Source organism: Telopea speciosissima, chromosome 5 (assembly GCF_018873765.1).
Source record: "Telopea speciosissima isolate NSW1024214 ecotype Mountain lineage chromosome 5, Tspe_v1, whole genome shotgun sequence".
In the NCBI taxonomy this organism is placed as follows: domain Eukaryota; kingdom Viridiplantae; phylum Streptophyta; class Magnoliopsida; order Proteales; family Proteaceae; genus Telopea; species Telopea speciosissima.
This window is the reverse complement of record NC_057920.1, coordinates 45,376,885-45,402,949: the sequence shown is the minus strand read 5'-3', so window position 1 is coordinate 45,402,949 and position 26,065 is coordinate 45,376,885. Positions and strand designations below refer to the sequence as shown.

At 40.5% G+C, this 26,065-nt stretch overlaps 1 non-coding gene across 1 annotated transcript; it reads right to left on the bottom strand.

Moving 5' to 3' along the window:
• Positions 1–21,511: 21,511 nt before the first annotated feature.
• TRNAS-GGA lies at positions 21,512–21,598 on the bottom strand. Its single transcript has one exon. It is a non-coding gene; the product is annotated as a tRNA-Ser (tRNA).
• Between the last annotated feature and the right edge of the window lie 4,467 nt (positions 21,599–26,065).

Below are 26,065 nucleotides of genomic sequence, written 5' to 3'. Positions count from 1 at the left end.
TGCTTCATGTATGGTTTCCTAACCATGCCTTTGTTTGGTCTTTTTCATGTGTGTAGGTTGACCATGACACCAAGAAGAGGTGCAAGGAATCAACCTCCCCCTCAGGTCTATGATGCCCACTGGTTTCAATTCGAGGAATGCTAGGATTTGTGGGACTATTTTAAGGATGCCAAGGTCATAACGGAAAAGCGGGTTGTTACCGATGAATTCCAATCTTTCCGTGTAGCACAACAATTCGCTTGACTTAGGTGGTCGAAAGTTCTTGAGCTCGAACACGAGTACTACTCACTATTGGTGCGATACTTTTACGCCAATTTCCACATGTTGGACTATGATGATGTGGGGTGCCAAGTCACTACACAGTTCAATGGGGGTGAATATAGCTTTTACCATCGCCGACCTTGTGGAGATCCTTGAGATTCCTCCAGAAGGTTCTACTAAATATGGTCCCCCAAAGATAGAGTACACTAACATCATGTCTCTTGAGCAGTATGCTACTGGATCCTTTTGCGCCTGGTTCAGCTGAATGTGCTACCTATCAGTGGGCACAAGGATCAGGTAAACTTTTAAGCCTTCAAGTTTCCATGTATTTATACTTTGCTTTGAGTAGTACTAAAATACATGATTCCTAATGTTTGATTATTTCCTTTACAACTGTTGAACATACAAAGTTATTGCGCCTACTGTCTTACACCAAGTGCCCTTTGTGTCTTCCCAACATCATTATCTAGACTATGGTGTACTGGGTGGATCACCCCTGAGGAGGGAAATCTGCCCTATGCCAAACTGATCACCAAGTTGCTGCTTCACTTTTAAGTGCCATTGGATGATGGGTGGAGAAGAACACGTGACACCCTCTTTGACAAGTCAACACTAAGAAAAATGAAAATGACTGGATGAGAGGATAGTCTAAAGCTTCCACTTGACAGAGTACCAGTAGTTAGAAAGGCTGATGAGAAGGTGGGGAAACAATCTGGAGATGACGGAGGCCATGATGGTGATCCTGGAGGGGAGGAAGGTTCGAATGATGATGACAACCATGGGAATGCAAGAGATGGTGGAATGATGGCATAGCTATTGTCCCACCTACTGCTACTACTACTACTACTACTACTACTACCTCACCTACTCAGAGTATCCGACAGAGGACTGCTCCTTCTACCTTACAGGCGACCGGTGCTTCTACTGCGCATGCAGTTGGGACTTTACTGCTACAGTAAGGCTTACCCGCTTCACCACCTCGAGAGGATCCTCAGTCGAGTCCATCCAGATGAGATTATATGATGAAACGTCTCTCCATCATGGAACAAAGAATGGAAGAACACTACACAGTCTTGAAGACTCAAATAGATGAGTACTTCGTTATCCTGCATTCGATTGTTGATTCAGAATTTGCTGAGATTGAGGAGAGAATGGACGGTATAGAAGATCATCTTATTATAGAAAGTATTCGATGAGGATTAAGGTCTCGAACCATGGAGAAGGGCAATGAAAAGAAGAAACAAACGATTTTTATTTTATTTTCTTTGTATGTTATGCTCTTTTTAATCATTGGGTTAGTTTCTAGTTGTATGACAACAAGAAGTAAGGAAAAAATCAAGACGCACTTTTTCTTTCATTATTATATGAATATAAGGGTTTTATTATCAATGAAAAATAGCACCTTCCTATCTATCACACATCCCTACTTGTCTCTATTATTATCGTATGTTATTAGGCGATACCTATTATTGATTAAATTATGGTGAGTCAGATCATCAGTGAACTTGGCAAAGCAAAAATCACTCTGATACCATATTATCACACCTCATTCCCTACACTTAGGGACGTGTGACTGGAATACCCCTTGTATTCCTCACCAACACCAGGATCTACACTTTGTAGTGCCATGAAGACTGACCCAATAATATAACCTTAATCAGAGTATCAACGGAAGCATAATAACATAAACATAAATATCAGAGTATGGAAGCTAATAGGGTGATATCATATAAGTAGGTTGAATCTTATTCCAACATCACAAAGTTTGTCAAACTGTACTAAATAGATATAACTGCAGATCCATCAAAGGATATAAGTGCAATTAATTATAACCCAAAAATCAAAATAATGTCCAAAGTTCAATGGGCTTCAAGCCCTAATCTCTACGGTGCTCCGTAGGCATAGGCATCACAAGTGCAGTCCGAGTTATGCCCCTCCTTGTTGGGAGCAACCAAAACATCTAATCCATCATTGTACTAGTAAACGAGTCTACCTCAACTAGGTCCACGAAACCTGCATCCACATCTAAAAAGAGAGGATCTTCGACGAATGAGCTTTACCAAGCCCAATGAACAATTAGATCATGCAAGCATACATAGATAATCATGAATGCACAATCTACCAGGATGCAAACAAAAATGATAGATGAATCCCACAACGTCCTATACCACCAGGACAATTCGTGCATCAAATCCAGTTTACAGTCATGCAAAGAATGTATAAAGAGTTCATTTTAGTATTCTCCATCTAACAATCAAAATGCATATCCTTGGGGTAAAGTTCTACTATAATACCCTTGGTTGTACCTCCGGTATAACCCCCGGGTTATCCGTAATCCTCCGATATAACCTTAGCTCTCACCCGATTTTAGTACCTACTCAGGGCTCTCCAGACACTGATTTATTGAGAATGGCACCCTAATCCATCGAAAGTTACCACCGGTTAACCAACACCTTACCTTATGTTGTTAAGGGATGTAGCACTAGAGAAGTATGATTCGAACCATATTGTCAGGATCCATTCTTGGAACCACATGTTCCAACGCTTGGTCCAGAGGGTTTGGGTTATGCTCCTCGGTTAGAAAGAGAAGGAATGCGTCTTCTTAAAGGTTATGATTAATCAAGGGATGGGGTCATACAATCAAGTGAAATGGAATCGCCACCTAGGATTAGGGCCTAGGACCCATTGGTGTAGCCCTGTGAAGGGCTACAGGACTTTGTTTGGTCTGGTCAGAGATTCGGGGTAAGTAGTCAGGTTATGAGGAAGGTGTTAGTTACCCACCTCGCCCTGAAAAACCAGTCTTTCTACTAGGAGCTGATTTTTGAATATTCTCCCTTTATAAATGTCTTATTCCCGCATGTATAACTAAAATGATATATAAACTGCTTAAAGTTAAACTAATTTAAATTAACTATTGTACGCTACACAAGAGTAATTTAAAAGTCTACATTGTTACGAAATTAAAATGCAATGAAAGAGATGTGTACCTGTATACTTTAAAACAATATAATTATACGGGATGGATCGCATCCCCCAGCTCAGGTGGAGGCAAAAGACTGACTTTGCCCTTCGTCGAACAGAGTAACGGCTTACGGATGTCGGGTAATAGGACTTAGGATAGAGTAATGGCATCGAAAAATCTTTGGAAAGTAATCACCCAGATGTCGGGAAGAGTAACGACTCACAAGTATCGGGCACTAGAACCTCGGATAGAGTAACAATGTCGAAAAGCTTTGGAAAGTAATCTCCCGGAATTTGGGCAAAGTAACGGCTCATAAGTGATGGGCACTAGGACCTCGGACAGAATAACGACATCGCAAAGCTTCAAAAACTAGGCATTAGGATGTCAGATAGGGTAACTAGGTCATGGGAGACTTTGGGGGTTTGGGCAGAAATGGGTTAGGGAAGGCGGATTCTAGGGACCCAGACTTTGGATAGAGGGATGAGGCTCGAAGGCTTGAAATCGGACTGGGAAAATGCCCCGAAATAAGGAAACTAGGAAAAAAGGAAAAACTGGAGCTCTGGGGGTGCCCCCTCTCCCAACACTTGGACTTGTTGAAATGAGGAGTGAAGGGGGTAGTTATAGGCAAAAATCACATTAGGTGGCGCCGCAGTGAAATCTGCGGCACCGTCGAACAAAAAATTCATAATTTGGGATCCCCGCAGCGCTACCGTGCAAGGCACGACACCGCAAGGTCATTTTCCCTGCAAGGTGTGGTGCCACGGACGCATGCAGCATTACCGTGCGGGGCCACAATGTAGGGCCGCAGTTTCACGTAGGGTTAAGGTTTCATGAGGGGCTGCCGTGTGAGGCCGCGGCTTCGAGTGGGGTCGCACTAGGCTTGTTAGGCATTTTTGGGCCGCGGTTTCACGTGGGGCTATGGTTTCATGCGAGGCCGCGGCTTCGGGCTAGGCCGCACCAGGCTTGTTAGGCATTTTTGGGCCGTGCGTGCCTTCGAGGTGGAACAGGGGTTGTTGGGTTACTCTGAAGAAAAATGGGTTTAGAGGGCATTGCCAGTCTTTCACGTCCGGTTATCGTCATCGTTGAGGGGTGACGATATCAACGTCTACACATATGCATTTAAATAAATAAATGAAAGTGCATGCATACGAATAGGCTAGAGGTCGAGTCCATAGTACCGAAATAACGGTCAGCCCGGCTATCCTCTCGTCCCCTCTAGTTTACACAAACACATACAAGGGTACGATGGATGTGATACAGAATAAGGTCAAACCAGTCACAAATACGTTGATTAACTCATAGCGAGCCCATGTCCGACGCCCACTCACGACACTTGGATCTCAACTCTAACATTCATCTCATAAACATCGCATATCCAACACATAACCATCATTCACATCCACAATTCATTGCATAATCATCATAACATCGCATCTCATATTCATGTCTCAACACATAACCAATGTCCACATTCACGATAACAGTTCAAGTATAATTGTAAATCCCTAAGCAACTAGCATTCAACATGGTAGATGTCTTAGCATGTCTCACCTGTTTTGGCATTCAATAAGAAATAAAAGCCATCTAACATTCATAGTGAAGATAGTATCTAAACATGTAAAACATGGAATATGCATAAATGACATCCACAAACAATGAAAGAAACACTCTAAAATTAAGTTCAGGTATCTAATCCACTCACCTTATTTTTCAAACCAGTGATTCTAACCAAAATCCAACTCCTATGTGTTCTTGTATGACCTCTCCAAACGGTTGTAGTTGCCTATTTAATATGTTTAGAAGGTGTTACTAGCTATAGAAAATCCTCATTAAATAATTTATAACCCCTACTTAATTATCCTCAAAGTAGGCAAGGCCACCGGAGTAAATTCAGTTCCACTAAAGCTATCAATGCACAACAACCAGATTTGGATCCACTTTTGAGAGTCTTCCCCTATGATTAGATCAAATGTTTCTTCATAGAAAATGTATCCCTTTAAGTCTTGTTTACAACGTATTTTGATCACATCATTTTCTTATGTATCGATCGAGTTATGGTCGAAACAGTGGGCAGAGGTCAAACCCTAAAACAATAGCATTTGTCCCTGTAGACTGTGTCTGCGGATGATGGACCCATCATCCGCAGGCATCGACTGTAGTAGCTAGTTTTGCTATTTTTCAGCAAAACTCAAGGGTTGTCGGTGGTATAAATGCTTGGGAGCTTCAAGGCTTCAATTGGACGTATATCCTAGCCTTCTAGGGTCACTAATTAGTATAGGAACCCAACCCAATCAGGGTATAATCATTGATTGAAGTTTCCAATAAAAAATCCCCAAATTTCAAGGTGCTTTGATGGGGCTTTATGGTGGATAGGTCAAGGGGTTGGGGATCAATCAATTGTGGTCAATAATTGGTGCTTCTACCATCCAATTGAAGGCCTATAATTAGTAGATTAAGAAGCCCATGATTTGAACATTAATTGAGTAACTACCATCTAAGATCTATAAGTAATTGAATGGAATTCAAGAAGATTGGGTAGCTTACAACGGAAACTAGCTAGAACAGCAAGAGAGGTGATTTCTAAGCTAGAAATGGATCAATTTACTCCTCTCCCACGAGCTCCAAGGTAGAGGATGAGCTCTCAATCAGATGGAATGGAGAATGAGCTCAAGAAGGGTAGCAATGGAGGTCTGAACAAGAAGAGGTGAGTTCTCTTCTTCCTTTCTTGCTCTCCACGTTTTCCCCTTCTCTCAGGTGTTGGAAATGGCAGATATGAGGAGGAGGCTGGGGTTTCACCTAATTTGGCTAAGGATTCAAGGGCTTGTTTGGTTGGGGCTTGGTTTAAGGCTTGGAAGGTGACTAAAACACTTTAGAGTCTAAATAGGTCTTGGGTCAATCATCCTAGAGGTTAGGTTAGATTAATTAGGTCATAAGCAACCTAAAATAACTTGGGGTTGAGCCCTAGGCTTGAGCATGAGTGAATCAAGAGCAGAATTATAATTCTGGGCTAAATTACCCTCTGTGGACGATGCTTGCGGATGATGTACTGCATCGTCCATAGGTTGCCCAGGCATCATCTGCTGATTTGAACTCCAAATGCAGTGGGGTTTTCTTCAGGATCTTTGTACATGCAAGGGAACTTTGCCTAGATGGTTTATATGACCCAATTACACATGTTGAAAAGTATAACTCATTCAAATAAATTATGGACAGATTCACCCTTTAGACTCTATACTGTGGTACCTTGTGGTGTAAAGTTGCAGTAAAAGTCCTTGGATATGCTAGGCCAAAATCGACTTCTCCTGAGAAGAAGGCTGTTGTGGAGGAGACCTGTCGCCGTTGGAATATCTGTCAGTAAAAGCCGTCCGAGTATAAGGATTCTTCAAACTTTCCTCAACATGATACTCCACTTAAACTACCTACTATAAACTACTTACTCTCATAGTAGGTAGTTTACTGGCTTGGCACATGCCTCACTGTGAAGGTCTTCCCAATGAATCATGCTTGGCCTAGATCAGCTGTTCTTAAGGTCTGCGTCTAACAGTTAAAGTCAAATTTTACCGCTTTGAATGCAATTATGAACATTCGGTGTACACAGTAAGAGGCTTCACATTGAGTTTGAATCGTGTTTTTCCAATATCGCGTGTCCATAGAGCTTCTGCCTTTAGGGCGATGCCACGTAACCCACTTCCTAGGGAACCGAAGAGACCTCTTGGGAACGAAGGGTTACCTGATCTCATGCATCCATTTGGAACAGATCTTGACCATTGATTTCCCTTTATAAGGGGTATGCCTTCTCCATTTTAATTGCTAACTGTTGTTGCATAGTCATCATTCTGCTTTGTTTTTTAATCTGGAGGTCATGCTTCTCTGGAGAGACCTTTCTTCTCTTCTTCTTGACCCAACTTCGAACTTGGAGTCTTGCCCATGCAGCCTTACTGCTACAACTTGATGCTGGTGTGGTTGACATCCCAAGGGTTATCTCCCTTTTGGTGCAAATTTTAAGAGCATTCTTTGAACAAAGGTGTTATCACAGGGGGCAATCTTCGAACAACGTATCACCTCGTTGATTGCAAATTGCTCCATGACCCTTCTCCCCAAGTGGCAGTCGCATGGCCAAGGTGATACATGCGTTTTGAAGGTGATATTTGCATCTTTGAGCCACCTTACTGGATCACGAAGGAGGACCAGATGAGTATAGAGGTTGGCTCCTTTTTCTTCTCGTGGCCATTCTTATCAGCTTCAAGTAGAGTAGGAATCTTTGTTTGACCTGAGGGTGACTCTGATGGGTTGCAAGATGCTCAAAGGATTCCTTAATCCTATAGACCAAATTCTATGACCTAGGGTTTGGTCTTTTATGGCTCTTTTCCCAATGATGGTCAAATAAGCCTCTCATTCGGCTCTCTTTATTACGGTGGATGGTTTCTACAGCCAACAGACCTCATGAACAGCTGAAGTCGCTTCCCATCACCTGTCTTCCAACAAATTGGAGGCTCATCTCTTATGGCCTTTCTAGGGTTAGGGATCTGCAAAATCCGTTATGCAATTTGTTCTATAATGGGCGCTTTGTTGGTTGATGCTCCCTACTCCGAGGTGCTAGACTACACCACTATCACTCGCCAAGCCTTTGTTGTGAGGAAGTGGATCTACAAAATCTGTTATGATGGTAAGTTTAGGAGATGTTGAAACTTTGTTCTTTTATCTTCCTTCTGTAATGATGGGTTTATCCTTTACTATAATAAAAGACATGGTTGACGTAATAGATTGGATTTTGCTGCTTCACTTCTTCTATCATACCCCTATCCCAAAAAAGATAAAATACAATAAAATGGTATGACTAAGATGACACGTGTCATCCTCTAACACTACCAAGATCACAATGCAGTGTCCCAAATCACAGTCTAAACTAATATAAGCATCAACATATGTATATTAGAATGCGGAAGGTAAAGAAATATTACATTTTTCTAGAATGAGTCCAACGTTGTGGAAGCGTCTAATAGTGGTTACAGCATGTTCAATTGGCTAGGTGATACATAATAAAGTTTAAAACAATTTATTCGACTGAGCTTAACATAACTACTCAAAAAAATATATGTGCAACAGTGAAATGTTTATACAAAGGCACAAGGCCCTAAGAGAAACAAAAAGGGATCAAGTCCCAACTCAGGGTGCCCCGTAGGCACAGTCATTCTTATCACAGCCTCCAATTCCTCAGTTTCAATAGAAACATAGTCCGAAGGATGAACCTTAAGACTCGCAAAATAACCATCATCTGCATTAACATCTAAAACGAGTGTATACAAGGGGGTAAGCTCCACTGAGCCCAATGAGTCACTAAGCATATACTATTGTAACAACTCGGGAGACATCATGGGTCACTTAAATTATCACCATTGTGAAACCTCAATTGTTACCATGGGGCCCGCGCCAGCCATAGCCCCATACCACCCAGAGGCAGACCCCAATGACCAGTGGTCATCCCTGATCTGGCCTCACTCTCCCACAGGCAATAGGGAGCCCTAATCACCCAACACCTAAACCCCTGTTGGTAAGGATAGTAGCATAAGCAACGAAAACCTAACCGCAATAATACTACACGAATCCTATCGTGTCGAGAGGTATTCTGGGTGCATCAATGTCTCATTCCATCTAGTACCCGGATACCAACACGACGCGATGCATACAGACCAATATGACATGCATTAGCAATTTAAATCATGGGATCCCAATGCTAGTGTGACCCGACACCAAACCCAGCATAAATAATAGATTCTAAAATCACATCACATAATCATCACAATTCAATAAGCAATTTATCAGATGCAAGCATGCAGCATGCATATTAGATGATGTAATTATACATTATAATATACATATATGGGGCGCTGTTCTCTGTGCCACAGTGCAGGCTGCGCCCAGACACATGGGAGTGGGGAAATGACCACCCTGCCCCCTGAGTGGCAGGCCCATATGCCTGGGCGCAGTCTGTGCTGTGGCACAGAAAACATTCTCCCTATATATATTTATACAAACCCAAGAATCAACCCAAACCCACTCACCAATAGTTCGCGTATCATTTGTAGTGTTCGTTATCGATCGATGTATTACACGTTCCCCGTAGTAGGTTTGTAGCCTAAAAGTGCGTGAACAATAGTGTTAGGAAGTATAGGAAGGATCTATGAAGGGTCCCCAAGGTTTAAGTTCATAAAACAGTAAAAGAGTATGAACGGATTTTAGAACGTAACTCACTCATGTGGGTCCGTTGGTAAATCCGTTCTCAGTAAAACAACATAGTGTCGAACGGATTCTTGAATGTAACTCACTCATATGGGTCCATTGGTAAATCCGTTCTCAGTAAAACAACACAGTGTCGAACGGATTCTCAAACGTAACTCAATCCTGTGGGTCCGTTGGTAAATCTGTTCAGGCAAAAACTTTAAAAAGTGACATTTTGTACTGAATGGATCCTCGAACAGACTCCCGATAACTGGGTCTGGTCGTGAATCCGTTCGGAGCAAAATAGAGGTTTTTACAAGTCTTTACCTGCCTAACCCATTCTTTATAGATTTTATAGTTTTAGGGCTTAGGGGAGGGTACCTTAAGGTCTCCTAGGGCCACATTATTAACATCAACTCATTGGTCTTAGGGGGCTCAAGGGATTGAATTCCCCATGATCAAAATTTTAGTTTTTTTTTGGATAATGAACCCTATGACAGCAATGAGGTTGCAAGGGGGTTTCTTGAGGTTTTAAATAGAAATCACAACCATAATATTGGGTCCAACATCCTACCAAGGTCATACCTTGGGTTCCAAGTGGAACCCTAGGTTTGAGGTCACCACGGTAAACAGATTCAATTCTAACCTTTGCTGTCAAAACGCAATTGGAGGACCTTCCACTCAAATTTGGTCAGGGTTTCTTCATATGAAATGAATCCCTAGAAGTCTAGTTTACAATGCAACTTGAATTGTATTGATACGATGTGTAGAGACCAAGTTATGGTCAAAATAGTGAGCAAAGGTCAAGCAGTCAGTAACAAATGGATCTACGAATGGATCCACTTAAGTGGGTTTGGTTGTGAGTCCGTTCGCAGACTGATCACGGGTTTTCAGCCCATAATTCATCCAAATCGATCCCCAAGGCCATTAATGGCTCCAAGGGCTTCTAGGAGTAGTTTTTAAGGTTCATTAAGGTCCTATTAACCCTAATGGCATAATGGATTAAGGCACCTATGGTCCATACTCGATCACCCAACCCAAACTTGAGTTTTTCCCCATTACTCCTAGGTTCCTAAGTTAAGGTCTCATCGATGGGGTTGGGTCTTGAATGAGGGATAAAATGGAGTTATCACAGGCTTTAGCTACCTCTAAATGGCAGCATTTAAGCCATTAAACCATGGTCTCTTACCTAGGTAGATGGAATATTATGATCGTAGGTAGAAATCCTAAAAAACAAAACAAAGTAAGAAAATGGAGAGGGAGAGATGAGGTTGGATGAGAGGCTATGTATTCTCATCATCAAGGTATCAAGGTTAGCCATTAATCGTCCCAACATAGGTAGCTGGAGCAATCAATACATGCTCAGCCGATCCATTCCTAAGTCAAACAAAAATGGAAAAAAGAGAGAGAAAGAGAGGTGGGAGAAGAATACTCACCAGGTAAGAGTGAATGGAGCTGATGCAGTCTCTCCTCTTCACTTCTCCTTCTTCTTCTTCTCTTCTTCTTCTCTCCTTCTTCTCCTTCTCCTTCCCTTCTTCTTCTTTTCTTCTTCACGATTTGGTTTGGATGATAAATTAAAAGGACCAAAGAGCTCACCCTTTTTATAATTAAAAAGGGCCTTAGGGCCTGTTTGGCTAAGGTTTTCAAATGTCCAAAATACTTTAAATTTTATTTTAAACATGGTTTAGGCCTTGTGGGCCCACCAACTTGACTAAACAAGGTGAGGGAAAGATGGGGGTAAGGTCCACCACGCCCGGGAACACCCACACAATGTTTGAGATGCGGGATAAGTGGGTCCCATAAGGTTTCCTTCATAAAAGGACTTAACAGCATGAATGGACTTTCTAACGGACTCATCAGCAGTAGTCGTAAATCCATTCCTGTTGAAAGTGCTAAACAAGAACAGTAAAGTCTCCGGGCCTTGACCCACAATTTAAGGATTTCAAGGGGGTATGTATACATAACTTTTAGGGTTAAAAGTTTACCTTTGAGTGGTCTCATTGCTCACCAAAATGGGGTTCCCATCCTTTAGTTTGAACTTTCCCCTTGACTGTCACGGCCCAAGGTCATAGGTGTTGACAGTTGGTAGAGTCGCAATGCCAACCAATGAAAATTCAATTTAGCCAAAAAATTAGGGTGTATTTTGGGCACGGGTATAACATCTTCTCTTACTAGGGCTGCACTGACTGTGGCCGAGGATGGGGCCAAATAGACCTGTAGCTCTTCATTTAGCTCAGGTCGGACCAGAAGAGTTGGGTTCTCGAGATATGTCTTTAATGCTTCGAACATTTTTTGGAACTCCTCAGTCTAGGCAAAGTCTTTTGGTCTTCTCACGTTGTTGAGGGTCTTGTAGAAAGGTAAGCATTTGTCACTAGCTCGAGACACAAGTCGGCTCAACACAACTATTCTCCCAGACAACTGTTGCACTTCCCTTATGGTTTGGGGTGGCTCTATTTCTTGGATCATCGTAATCTTCGAGGGGTTGGCCTCAATGCCTCGCTTTGAAACCATGAATCCTAAAAACTTTCCCGAGATTATGTGGAACACACATTTTTCAGGGTTCAGCTTCATCTGATTTCTCTCAATACTTGAAAGGCTTCGTACAGGTCAGCAACATGGCGTTTAGCTCGGGTGCTCTTGACGAGCATGTCGTCAATGTATACCTCCATATTTCCCCTAATCTGATCTATAAACATCCGGTTTACCACCCTTTGGTACATGGCTCCAACACTTTTCAGACTAAATGGCATGACCTTGTAGCAATACTTCCCCTAATCTGTGCGGAACGTTGTGCTCACCTCATTCTCTGCTTTCATTTTAATCTAATTGTAGCCAGAGTAAGCGTCCATGAAGCTCAGCATCTTGTAGATTGTGGTTGCATCTACGAGGAGGTCGATTCGAGGTAGGGGTAGCTATCTTTGGGACATATCTTGTTCAGGTCAGTATAATCCACACACATGCGCCATCTCCCAATCGACTTAGGAACCATCACCACGTTGGCAAGCCAGGTCGAAAAGTCAACCTCTCTTATAAAGTTTGATTGCTTCAACTTTTCTACCTCTTCATTGATTGCAACATACCTTTTAGGGGCAAAGTTCCTCTTCTTCTATTGAACTAGCTTTTGGGTTGGATCTACGCACAACTTGTTGCACCCGTACCCAAAATACACCCTAATTTTCTAGGTCAAATTGAACTTTTACTGATGGGTGATGCCGCGATGTCAATGGTCAATACCTGTGACCTTAGACTATAACAGTCAAAGGGGAAAGCTCGAACACAAGGATGGTGTTCACACCTTGATGGGCGATTGGACCACACCATGGGTAAGCCTTGAACCCTAAATTTTGGTATTGCATATCCCCTTCGAAGTCCTGGAAGTGTGGGTCAAAGCCCCACAACTTTCTTTGTGTTGTTAGCTCTTATAGCAGCAATGGAGTCACAAACGACTCACAAGACTGGTTCTGTTTGTGGATCCGTTCGTGCTATTTCTTGCCCTTTTATTGTTTTCTCAGGTGGGACCCATGACGTAGTGTCCCGAACACAATGACTAGGCTTTTGAATGAGATAGACCCCTACCCTTACCCTCACTTGAATTGTTGGGCCATGAAAGTGGGCCCATAAGACTTAACTAAAATAAATAATGGTTTCTTTTATTTAGTTGAGCCAAACAAGCCCTAAACTAAAATACATTTTTTTAGGACCTTAGGCTAAGCCAAACATATCCTAACTAACTGGACCTAAAGGGGGCTTGGGACCTTAGCCAAACAGGCCCTAAGGCCCAACTTGAATTAAAGGGATTATTAGCCTTGGGGGACCTAGGCAAACAAGCCCTAAGGCCCATTTCTTTTATAAAAGGAGGGCTTAGCTCTAGATTTCCCATTTCTCCCCCTCCAAGCCAAATCATGGAGGAGAAGAAGAAAGGAAGAGGAATGGGAGGGGGAAGGAAGAAAAGGAAGGGGAAGCAAGAGGGGTCTTGCTGTCCTACCTCCACTCCTCTTGCTGTCCGGACAAAGATAGAAGAAAAGAAGAAAAAGGGAGGAAGAGAAGGTAGATCTTCAAGGTTGGTTGGAGCTGGGGTTTGGACTCCACCTACCTAGGTAAGCCTCCATCCTATTACACCTCCCCCTTCTCCATTTATTCTTGGGTTTAGGTAGGTTTTACTAAGGAAGAGTTAACCTAGGGTTCCGTTTGGGACTCAAGGTGGAGCTTAGCCCTTAATTGGGTTCCATTAATGAAGACCTACCCTTAATGTTAACTCCACTCAGCCCACCCATAGCCCTTGCTGCTGTTCTATGGTTTTCCAAACCCTAAGTCTTACATTTGGACCAAAGGAGTTGAATCCTTGTGTGACCTTGGACCCATGAGGTGGGACTAGGTTCTGGTGGCCCTAGAAAGGCCAATAACTCCCCTCCCTGACCTTGAGGGCCATGTGAACTCCAGATTCCAAGATGGAGAAGGAAATCCTTAAAAATCTTGGAAAGAACCTCGACGAATACACGAATGGATCCAGCGTCGTGGTTCTGTCTGTGAATCCGTCCAATGCATTTTGGTGACTAGTTCGAGCGGAGCCAAGAACGGATTCACCTACTTGTTTCGTCCGTGGTTCCATTTCCTCTCGAGAATGTCTCAGGGATTGAACTGATGCACAAACAGATTCATGAGGAGGTTCTGTCCGTGAATCCGTCCCTCTCATTTTTACCTTTTGGCCTGAATAGAGCCAGGGATAGACTCACCCTGTTGCTTCCATACGTGAGTCCATCCGTGCTGTCTTGTTTAAAACCCAACTTTAACCTCGGGGCATAGGAACCCTCTACACATCTTTTAACACTTGCTCTCGCATCTTTAGGCCACTCAACTCATAGGAGAGAGCGCGTATCGAGGAGATCCATATCAACTACATTGGACAATACCCGATTATATGAGTGGGTCTTGGGTGATTATTGGGTGTGCTTATTATTAAATATTCATTTTCATACTATTTATATGATTATAAGCATATTGCATATTCGCATTATTTATCTTGATTGTGAACTAATTCGAATGTGGATATGTGAATTGCTTCATCATTGTATCGGGTTATGGTGCTAGGTGTACCGGTACCAGAACCCCAAAAATGTTTATGAACTCATATTGATTGTCATATTGTGCTGTATGTGTCGTGCCATGCTGGTACTCGGGTACTAGATGGAATGGGAAGTTGATGCATCCAGAATACCTCTAGGGACGATAGGAATTACAAGTAGTATATCTGTGGTTAGGATTCTTGTTCCTTTATGCTACGACCCTTACCAACAGGGGTTCATGTGTTGGGTAGTCAGAGCACCTGTTGTTTGTGGGGGAGAGAGGCCAGGTCAGGGATAGTAATGGTTATCAGGGGCTGCCACTAGGTGGTCTTAGTGGCTTCGACCGGCGTAGGCTCCCTTGTGATAATTGAGGCTTCATTGTGACGATAAGTTAAGTGACCCATAGTGTTTTTCGAGTTATCATAGTAGCATATACCTGACTTAGAATTGTGTGTTAGGTGAAAAATGAATTTAACATGTGCATGCATCATGAACTGTTTGAAATTGTATGTTTCTGTGTATGTGCATTCCTCTTTGCTCTCTCACTAGCTTGTGAAGCTAACCCCGTTACGCAACCTCTTTTAGTTGATATGCAGGTAATCTTGTGATGTGCTCTTTTGATGTGAATCGAGTGGAGCTAGTGGCTGGACTTGGATGTTGATATACATTCAAGGGTGGTGCCCTTGGGGCATAATCTTACTCTTTATTTTATGTTTATCATTAGTCATGTACAAACTCTGTGCATACTTTTGGAGAAATTACTTGATGGTTATAGGAAAGTTGTAATTACTGTATACACTATCATTAGCCAATGAACACCTTGTAATTATTCAATTTTAAATTGATTTATGCTTCAGCTGACTTCGATCTATTTTGGAATGAACTATTCTGTTGGTTTACGCACTCTGATATTATCATGTTTTTTATATTGGGTATAGACTGTAGTTTGGGACATTGTATCTGTGATCCTAGTAGATTTTGGGATGACACTTGTCGTCCCAGTCACTCCTTTTCTTATAATATATCCTTTATTGGGATGGGGGCATGACAGAACTTGTGTTCGACAACTTGACGAGGGATACCTGGCATGTCAGCAACAGACCAGTTGAAAAAATTGGCATTGGCTGTGAGAAATGTTGTAATTTCTTCTTTATGTTTTTCGTTTAAAAGTGCTCCAAGTTGTACCATTCGGTCGGATCACATTCATCGAATAGTAACTTTATCAGATCTTCCACTAGTTTTCCTCTTAGCTCCTTAAGTTCATCTCGGTGATCAGTGATCTCGACACCGAGTGCCATCCCTCAGCAGTTCCCCTTGGTTTACTTCATGAAAGCCATATAACATTCTTTAGATTTCTTCTTGTTGGACCTACATTCTCCAATGTTGTTCTCCGTTGGAAACCTCATTTTCAAATACTTTGTGGAGACATTTGCACCCATCTTGCTCAGCCTGGGTTGGCCCAGTATGGCAGTGAAAGTTGTTAAGACCTTCACTACCATGAAGTTAACCATGATTGTGGCAGCACGAGGAGATTCTCCCACTATAATAGGAAATTCTATTGGCCTTTCCATGCTGGAGGTCGAACCCAAAAATCCATAGAGAGACAATCTGTCAAGCTTCAGTTGGCTATCTCTGAACCCAAATAGTTTATATGCGTCGTAGGATAACAAATCGACCAATATGCCTGTGTCTGTCAATACCTGATGCATAGGTCGGTTTGCGACCATCTGGATTACCATAGCATCCTCATGCAGCCAACTTACTCCTTCCAGGTCTTCCTCAGAGAATGAGATCACTAGGTCTTTCTTCATGACCTTGTTTGGCGATTTAGCTTAGTAGACAAACCGTTCATGAGCTTTTGCCTTCCTGACGGATTCTTGGCCTGGTCCTCCAAGGATGGTAAGGATTGGGGCACCAATGGTTCAACTCATACCTAGGTCGCCACACCTCTCTTCCGGGTGTTTGTCTTCTACTCTGATACTCTCTCTATCTGTTCTCCGATCCTCTCTTCTCGGTTCCTCGCATCTTCAATCTTATCCTCCATCTCTGCGGTCGGGTCGGGTAGGGTCGATCATCTCATCGACCATTTTTCACATATCGGGAGAGGTGTCCATCATTGATCAGACTTTCAATCTCCCTTTTCAATTTTTGGCATTCATCAGTGTCATGCCCTATGTCTTTGTGGAATTTGCAATATTTGTTCGGGTTTCTTTCTTTAAGTTTAAAGTGCATCGGCTCAGGCCAACCGAGAAGCCCTCGATCATGGATCTGCATCAAGATTTTCGACCTTGTCGTAGTTAGGGGAGTATATTCTGGACTAGGTGCTCTCTCTTGGCAGCAATCCAACCTCTGTCACTCCTGGTTATCTTTGTCTTGACCCGTCCTCTTCTTTTCCTGGGTCTTTCCGCCGTCTGCCTTTCGAGTTGCCAAAACCTCAGTCATGTTGGCATATTTGTGGCACCGCTGCAACTAGGGGTGTCAACAAGTTGGGCTCGATCGAGTTCAGTTGGGCCTAGCTGGGCCTCACGATGCTTAAAGCCTGCACCATGACCACCCATTTAAGTCTTCGGGTCGAGCTTGGTCGGGCTAGGTCAGGTTTCGGGCTATAATCGGGCTAGTGTAATCTGTCCTTTATTGGGCCTTAACTGAGCTGTGGGCATGTTTAACTCTAACCAGGCCTTAATAGATTAAAAGTAATAGAATATATTAATTATTCAATGTGGAGCCTAGCTACTTTGTCTCTTTTTATTAGATATCCTATTGAATATTACTCACAGTTCTTAAGGAGCACTAATAAGATAGAACCAAAGTGGGGGTGGGGTCATGAATAATTTATAAATATTTAGTTCACAAGGTTTCAAAATCATCAAATAGGGTCGGGCTAGGCTCGGTCGAGCTAGGTTGGGCGAGCTTTCGGCCGGTTCGGTCGGGAGCCCGACATGTTTAGTAATCGGGCCGGGCTGGGCTGGGCATTAGTCGAGCGGGCTCAATTGGTTTTACCGGGCCAGGCTTGGAATTGATATCCCTAACTGCAACAGTTCTGCCCAAGGTTCAAAATCTAGGAATCGGACTCAGTATCGATCATGGCCAAAACCTTTCCGGATCGGGATCAGATCGGTCAAAAAACCCCCCCAAAATCGTTTTTTTATTGATCGGGTCATGTATCGACTAGAGTTGGTGGGTGTTGTGATCTTGGGATTGGATTAGATGATATTATCCAGATCAGATCAGTCAATATCGGTTGGTATCAGTCAATAGCGGTCAAGAAAATTAAAAAAAAAAAAACTTAAAACTTTGAAAAAATCTAAAAAATTTGATTCGGATCAGATAGGCCGATCTAGGGAAGGATCCAGTCAAATCTTAGGATGAGCCTCAACCAATATCGATTTGATCTGGGTGATCTGATCCAAGATTATGAACCATGGTTCTGCCATACCTTTCGGAGGGTTTTTGGCCAAGGACTTGATGAGTTCTTCTTCGATAATTCCCCCGTGGAGGGCATTGAGAGCTATTCCTTCGTCTAGATCTTTAATATCTAAGGATTCCTGAGTAAACTGAGTGATAAAGTCACGGATTACCTCATGCGACATTACAAAAGACATAACCTAAACACTCCCAGTGGTACATATTTTCATTACACTTTTACCCTATACTACCAACATTTGTAATGGACTTACCAACCATGGAATAAAATCGTTGTCATGTAAATAAATCCATTACAATCAATTATAGGATTGTCATGAGCAACGATTGGACCCAAAACATTTGAAAATACTTTTCAAATAATTTAATGTAATAATAAAATAAAAGTACTTTTATACAAACTCTTTACAAAACAAATAACAGACCCTAGATTTTGCCTTAAACGGTCAGTGGAAACCTTTTTAAGTATCACCCCATCACCATTCAATCGTGTACGTCGAGCGACCGGTGTGTAGTCAGTCTTGTTGTTAGACATCAACCATTGGCTCACCACAAACTCACAAAATATAAATGTAATAGTAAGTGCCTCTCAGGTACAGGAAATAGAAACCATAAGAAATTCTTGTTGCCAAACGCAATTGGCAGTGAGCCATTAAGAATTTCAAATGGATTTGTTCAACGCATTTAAGTGCCTGTATTTGTATTTCTAGTCAATCCTCATTGGGAAAATATACAATACGGCAATCTTAGAATAGATTGTCCAAGTCAGTCCATAGTTGAGAACAAGTAACGATACTATTGGGCAATTGCATAAAATATAACAAGCATATAATAAAAGCATAATTAATTAATTTAAGCAAATTAAATTGGGTATGGTGGACACACATCAAATGTCAAAATATCCAACACCTGTATAGATCTAAATGTCATAAAGTTCCTTGGCATAAGATTGTCTTACTCAGGTCCAATATTCTTAGACATAATTTTATTGTGTGACAAGCTCTATTTTCTCTCTCCCTACTCATGAGTTCCTCCAAAAGAAAAATCTATCCATCCATAATTGTTGTCGTTGCAAGAACCTCTTTTTCAGATCTGTTTGGAAAGGTATTCAAAGAAAGTGTTGGTTCCATTGTAGAATTATTCTTTCCTTTCAGAGAGAATGAAGGTGGATCTTAAAAAATTTTAATGGTAAGTCAACTTGTGACCATATCGGGAAACTTGCCTTTGATATCGTGATTCATTATATTTGGTAAGAAAGAAATGAAATAAGATGGACCTCCTTGGCATGTACTATTGAGTAGATTTGAAAAACCATCAATTTTATAAAAACGCTAACAAGATTTGTCCCGCCTCACTCCCAACTCCATCACCCTCAACTCCCCCTACCATATTGCAAATGCACTTCACCTGCGAGTTGCACTGCAACAAATGTTGAAGCACTTTTCATGGAGTTCTCCCTAGCCAGTGCACGAGTCTCCCATAGCTGTGAAGTCTAGGGAGGTGCATATGTACGCATCTTTGCGCCCACTTTTTATGAAGAGGTTGTTTCCTTGTTCGAACCTACAACTATAACTAGAATATATTTGTATAAAATATTTTCAATGGACCACACAATTTTGGAGGACCTAGCTTATATATCAATGGCCCATTTATGATTTATATCAATACCCATCAATTTCATGGACCAGCCTGAGCCTGGCCCGAGGCCTGTAATGAACTAGCTGGTCCCAGCCCAAAATATTGATTGCTAAGCTAGACCTAACCTTGTTGGACCCGTTTGCATTCCTACCCATAAGAACTGACCCATCCAGTCCGGACCAGACCAGACCTATCAATTTCTAGCACTACAAACTACCCTCTCAAAGGCAAAGTAGACCCATCGTTGAGATGTCAATGTCAATTAGGTTAAGGTGTTAAAAGCAAGGCACATCTATATTCCAGATGAAATGGAATTATATTACCAAACATATATTGATTTTCATGAATGCCTACACTTAGTATGGTACCGATTTTTAAAATGGTTTGGGAACTACTTATAAATTTCATGAGAGAATTCAAATTTTTTTTAAGGTCACCTTTTCCAATTTCCATAGTGAACATTTCTTCACCTTCAATTCGTTATTGGGTGGGGTCCTCAGTCTTCTCACCCACTAACAAGTTTAGGAAACTTAAGGTGTCAGACATCTCAACCACTATTGATATTTGATTTTGAGTTAAAAAGTATAAATAATCCAACTGCCAAACTGCTTTGTCAAATGAAACTCACTATCATCATATCATGTCTTACTTTCTTCATTCCCCCACTAAAAAAATGATTTTGATAATTTGATGGAAAATTATCACCTTAATTTGCCTGTTCGTCAATTTCCTCAATTCCCTCTAATAGAGGGAGATGGACCTCACTAGGGAAGTATGTTCGGGCAGGGGGCAGGGTGGTCATTTCTATCCCCCTATTAGATGGAATTGAGAAATTTGAGGGACAGGCAAATTGATGGGATAAACATCCTAATTTGACATTAATGATTGAAGAGGATATAATGCTTGCCTATTTTTGTGTATTATATAATGGTGTCAAAATGAAAACGAAATCATTTTATTGAAATCGAATTGAGCCATTTACATTGGAATCGTGAAATCATTTTTAATAAATGATTGGATTTTGGTTTAAAGAATGAGACTGAGACTGTTTAAATCAATTAAAATCGGTTAAATTTTGATTTATATATTAAATAAACAATATCCTCCTAAATCTTTCATATCCCCACAGCCCCATCTCAACATTGATGAAATTGTTTTTTTTATATTTTTATTGTTGTGTTTGGTATGCATTCTTGAAATGCATTCTAGGTTAATAAATCATTCTTGGATCATAAAAACAATTGTTTTTATCATCTTAGAATGTATTATTGACCTATGGAATAGGTTTATATTAAATAATTGTTTGTTTTTTTCTATGTTTTTTGTTGCAACATTTTTTATGAAACTGTTTAAGAACCATATAACCGTTTCAGTTTGGTTTTAGTTTCATTACATGGGACCGTTTAATAAATGATTCGATTTTAGTTTCTTCTTTTGACATCGTGAACTAAACCAAACCATACCATACCATTTAACCGAAACCACATCGATTAACACCCTTATTAGTACAAGGTAGGTCCCTACTCAAACCCATTATTCAGATATATATATCCGGTCCAACCAGTTGACCAGGACCAAATTTTGATTCTATTTCAAATCAAAGATGATCATGGCTGGTTGGTTGGTGGTTCAATGGAGACAGAAGTTCGAAGTACCATTTGTACAAATAAGAATCCCCTTCGTTACATGATTTCTTCTTCATATTAGATAAATATAGGATCTATGGGGCAATTACTTAGAAGTACATTTTGGGCAACAACCCTTCCTATCTGATAGAAAAGGATCCCATGATCCTGAACCGATCTTATTTGGGATCACAAATCCCAAGTTTGTCTATGAAGAGCGGATCTAATTGTATTAGTATCTATACTGTTGAAATAAAGCTATCCATTGTTATTTGATTTGATACATTGCAGTCCGTAACGTGAAGTGAATTGGGTGAAAGCGGAAAGAGTGGGATTCGAACCCTCGGTAAACAAAAGCCTACATAGCAGTTCCAATGCTATGCCTTGAACCACTCGGCCATCTCTCCTGCATAATAATTATGACCCAGAAACCGAGTGAATAGCGAGTCATTCCTTTGGCCCTTGTTTCTTATTTCAGCAGAAGCATATTGATTTCCGCCTATTCTTATATCGTATACCCTTTCATGGGTGAATTCCGCATATTTTCACACCTAGAATTTTCATAAATGTACAAGAATTCTTGGAATTCCTTGGGAATTCCTGATTGACACCGAGCTAACCATAGAGCGCAATCGGATCTCTTTGGCTAATAAGATTCAAAAGGTTTATCGATCCCAAGGAGGGTCTGGCATTATTATTACTGATTGGTAAGATCCATATCTGTAGACAAGAAAGAAATATAGGAAAAGAATTCTTTATATGGTAAAAAAAGTCATTTTTCTCAATTATTTCACAAGAAAAAGAACAAAAAAAGAAGAATCATTAGGATTCGTTTCCAATAGAATCTTTTGCAGTCACAGTAGCTCATATTCATGATTGTTTGGTGGTTCAACCATATATCTAAGCCAAGTCAGTTCTTGTAGCTATGCAAGCAAACCACTACCCTATCTCCAGCAAGTGTACCATCCAACTTACCCAAAGAAGCAACCTCAAATAGAAAGAAAATTAAAGTCAAACATATATAGTTTTCCTTAATTAATTTTCAGAGTTAATTTATACCTTAAAGCCCATAGATTTATTAGTTGATGAACCAACCAACCCCCAATGTGATAATTGCAGATATGCAATCATACTAGCTTAACAACCATTAAAACAACAATTTTTTTTTTCACTCCAAACCTTAATTAGAGATTTTATATGATTAGGATCTCTCATCTTCACGTAAAGAAAAAATCAAAATTCAAAAGCGACACAAAGGGCAATAAATAAGCATCCAAATTAAACCACTTGACCATGATTTGAAAACTTAACATCGGATTGACAGCGGCTATTGTTGAGGTTCTACGCAAAAGTACATCAGATGTTAGTAGCAGGATGTATAAGTTTTATGAGGATTTGGACATCATTTCCTTAATGGTTAACATTTAAGAGTGTGTTTTATCATAGTTCCAACAACCATTTGAAACTGTATAGTTTTGAAAGAATAATAAATTATTTTATTAAAATATAAGGAAAGAGAACGCTACCTGGTCATGTGCAGCGCGTGGCACTTGCACCCTAACATTTAGCACAAAATAACCGTCGCATCCTCAAGGATTTTCATCATTTCATGGGGTGCGACAGTCTTTCACGAAGCCTAGCTTGTGTCTGGGCGCAAAGACTGCATGCCACCCGCGACCAGGTATCGTTCTTTCTCCTTAAAATATAATATAGGGAGAAAGTTCTCTGTCCGGGAGTGTGGCCTATGCTAGCACTCCCATGAGTCTATCTCTCTCCTCTCCATTTGAAAAGACACCTCTACCCCCTTGTTTTGAGGAGGAGAGAGATAGACGCATGGGAGTGCTGGCGTAGGCCACACTCCCAGACAGAAAACTACTTCCCTGTAATATAATATAAACAATTATTTACTTCTTGGATAATATTTTCTGAAAAAAAAAAAAGGGGTGACATCCACATGATACAACCCATAAGTAGCTTTCAAATCCTTCACATTTCTGAGAACAACTTAATCAAACAAGTCAAACTAGATTTTGCTTCATTCTTCCCTCTCCCATGGTGCTGTGCTTGAGCAAATAATCAAATGTAACCTTCAAATTAGGGTGTCAATTTGGAACCAAAACGGCCGTTATAAACTGTACTAAATCAAATCAGAATCGGTACAATTTTAATATCATGAAAACAAATCTTATTCAGTATGGTACAATTTCAGTATCTAAAGGCAAAACCGTTTGGTACACACCATGCCATAATGAAGTACCTATTCTCGAACTGAACTGAGTAAACACATGTATAGTAATTATAAATTATGTATTTTAGTAAATATTATATACATATCTTATATATTATATATAAGATATGCTTTATGAAACTGTATAAAAAATCATACCGAAATCAGATAAGAAATCGTTTATGAAACCGAATAAAAAAAAGCACTGAAACCAAATCGACTCGATACGGTTTCGGTATTGAAAATGCATTCAAATTCTCAGTACAGTATGGTTTTGATGTCTCCTTTCTCTATCATGCATCGAACCAAAATCATACTGATTGACACCCTCACTTCAAGGTTTGGGTTGGGGTAATGTAAGGTTAACCAAGTGAGATGACCAAATCTAATCCATATTCCATAAACAACCTGAAATCCACAAATACTTTGAAACCATAGTTTAATTAAAAAAACTTTTAAATAAGTGTGTAATCATTGACGTGGCTGTAATCAATGGGTCAGTTTTTATCTGGCATTTCTGAAACCAGATCTTCCTAAACATGAAAAACAAGGTAAATTTGATTTTTTCTGCCTAAAGATCAGCCATTTGTTTTTTTTTTTATTTTATATTAGATAGAGTGTAAAATGGTGATATTCATATGAAGAAAGACAAAAATAAATCAAAAATACATAAAGGATCTCCTAAAACCCCATCACCTTCGGCATGATTATCAGCAGCTGGGGAGAAGGAGAAACCAGCCCAACTTATAGAACCTCCTTTGGCATGGCCATCAAAGAAACTACAAGAAAGACAAGAGGACTGCACTAAAAAAATTCCTTAAATTTGTATCTTGACTGACCATTAGCATCCCAGGCAATGTCTTTCGTATTGCTAGGGGGGAAATCTTCAAACCCACAAAGCAGTGATACAGAACAAAATATTTTACCAAATAATCAGCAACAGAATAACCCTATCTAAAACAGTGGGTGATATCTCACTAAATAGAGGAGAGGAAATCTGAGAGAGCCTGCCAATGTTGAGCAAGCTGCCAGGGAAGAGAGCCTTCACGAACAACTTGAACCACAGACAAAGAATCACTTTCAACCTAGAAAAGACTAATGGTTTTGAACGAGCAATCTCTAATCCTACAGGCACAAGTGAAAGTTCTACATTGAAATTTGATGAAATGCCAATGTAGGAAAAAGAAGCCCCATAACATTGTACCATGGTGATCTCAAACAAGACCCCCCGAGCCTACATGCCCTGGATTCCTAAATGAACATCCATCAACATTTAATTTAAGCCAAGGGATGAAAGTGCATTTCCAAATCTCATCAGGAATCTTAGGATGATGTTGGGGAAAAAAGTAAATTTGATTATTTCAAACTGAACACAATTCAATCCAAAGAAACCCATTAGTGCTTCTAAACCCAATTCCACTCCCAGTCCAAATGCAAACCAAATTGAACTGGGAAGGTGTTGGATTTGTCCATCAAATCCAGTTCAATTCGGTTTACTTTGTATTAAACCTTTTATTCATTTTGGTTTAATATTATCACATGTTATATAATTTTTTTGAGCATTATGTGTCCATAAGTTATACTTAAAATGGTAGTTATGACTAGGGTTTGGGCTGGGCACCCTTATCATATGGTCGTCTCATTGGGTATGCCTAAACATGTGATATCAGGGTACGAATGCGAGTACTCACATGTTTGATGTGTATATTGGCGAAGAATCTACTTTGTCGATTCCCTCATGTATTACTGCCAGATATAGGAAGGGATAGACATGTGTCATCGAGACCCTGTACCTGAGAAGACCCTCTCACTGCAAAATGTGACCACATTCTTTGGTTCATCAATGACTGAGACTCAAGCGAGTCAAAGCCGGTGTTCTGAAAATGTGCAAACATTTTGTGAGTGAAGAAGTTACTCAACATGGTCTCCACTACCCGATTGGGGAACACCAAGATTGAGGTTGTTTATGAATGGTCGGATCGAAATTTTGATCCAGTGTCGTTTTGAAAATGGTTTTTACAAAATCCATTTTACATAAAATGATAGATTATATGTAGTTTTTTAATTAAAATGTTTTATCGAGTTTTGCGGGACCCGATCATATACACAGACACTCTTATATGGACATGTTATATGGAATGAGGTTTGACAGTACTAGTGTACATACCCTAGATTCCATAACGATGATGTTGATTAGTAGAGGGTTAGTACATGATGATTTATTATCATGTAGGGGTTTATTTAAAATTTACTAAAATAATTGGTTATTTATTTAATTAATAGATATGGTGTTAATAGTAATTATTCATAAATTAAAATAATTAATTAATTATACTATTCTCTATTAGATTATGCTTCTTCACCGATTAGAAGTACTTCAGGATTAAACAGGATCAAGCCAATAAGGAGAGAAAGTGTCTGACTCTCATTGGGACTTTTCAATCAGGGTTTTAGAAACTCTGTCTTTATAAACACCCAAAAACGCAAAAGGGTGACTGCTCCACGATTTTGGCTCTCCCCCTCTCTCTCTTGTGATCTCTTGTCTTTCCTTCTTCTTGCTCTCTAGTATTTGAGAGTTAGGGTTTTGGAAACCCAGATTTGTACTTGAAGAGCTGAAAAGACTCTTGGATTGGCTTGGAGAACCTTG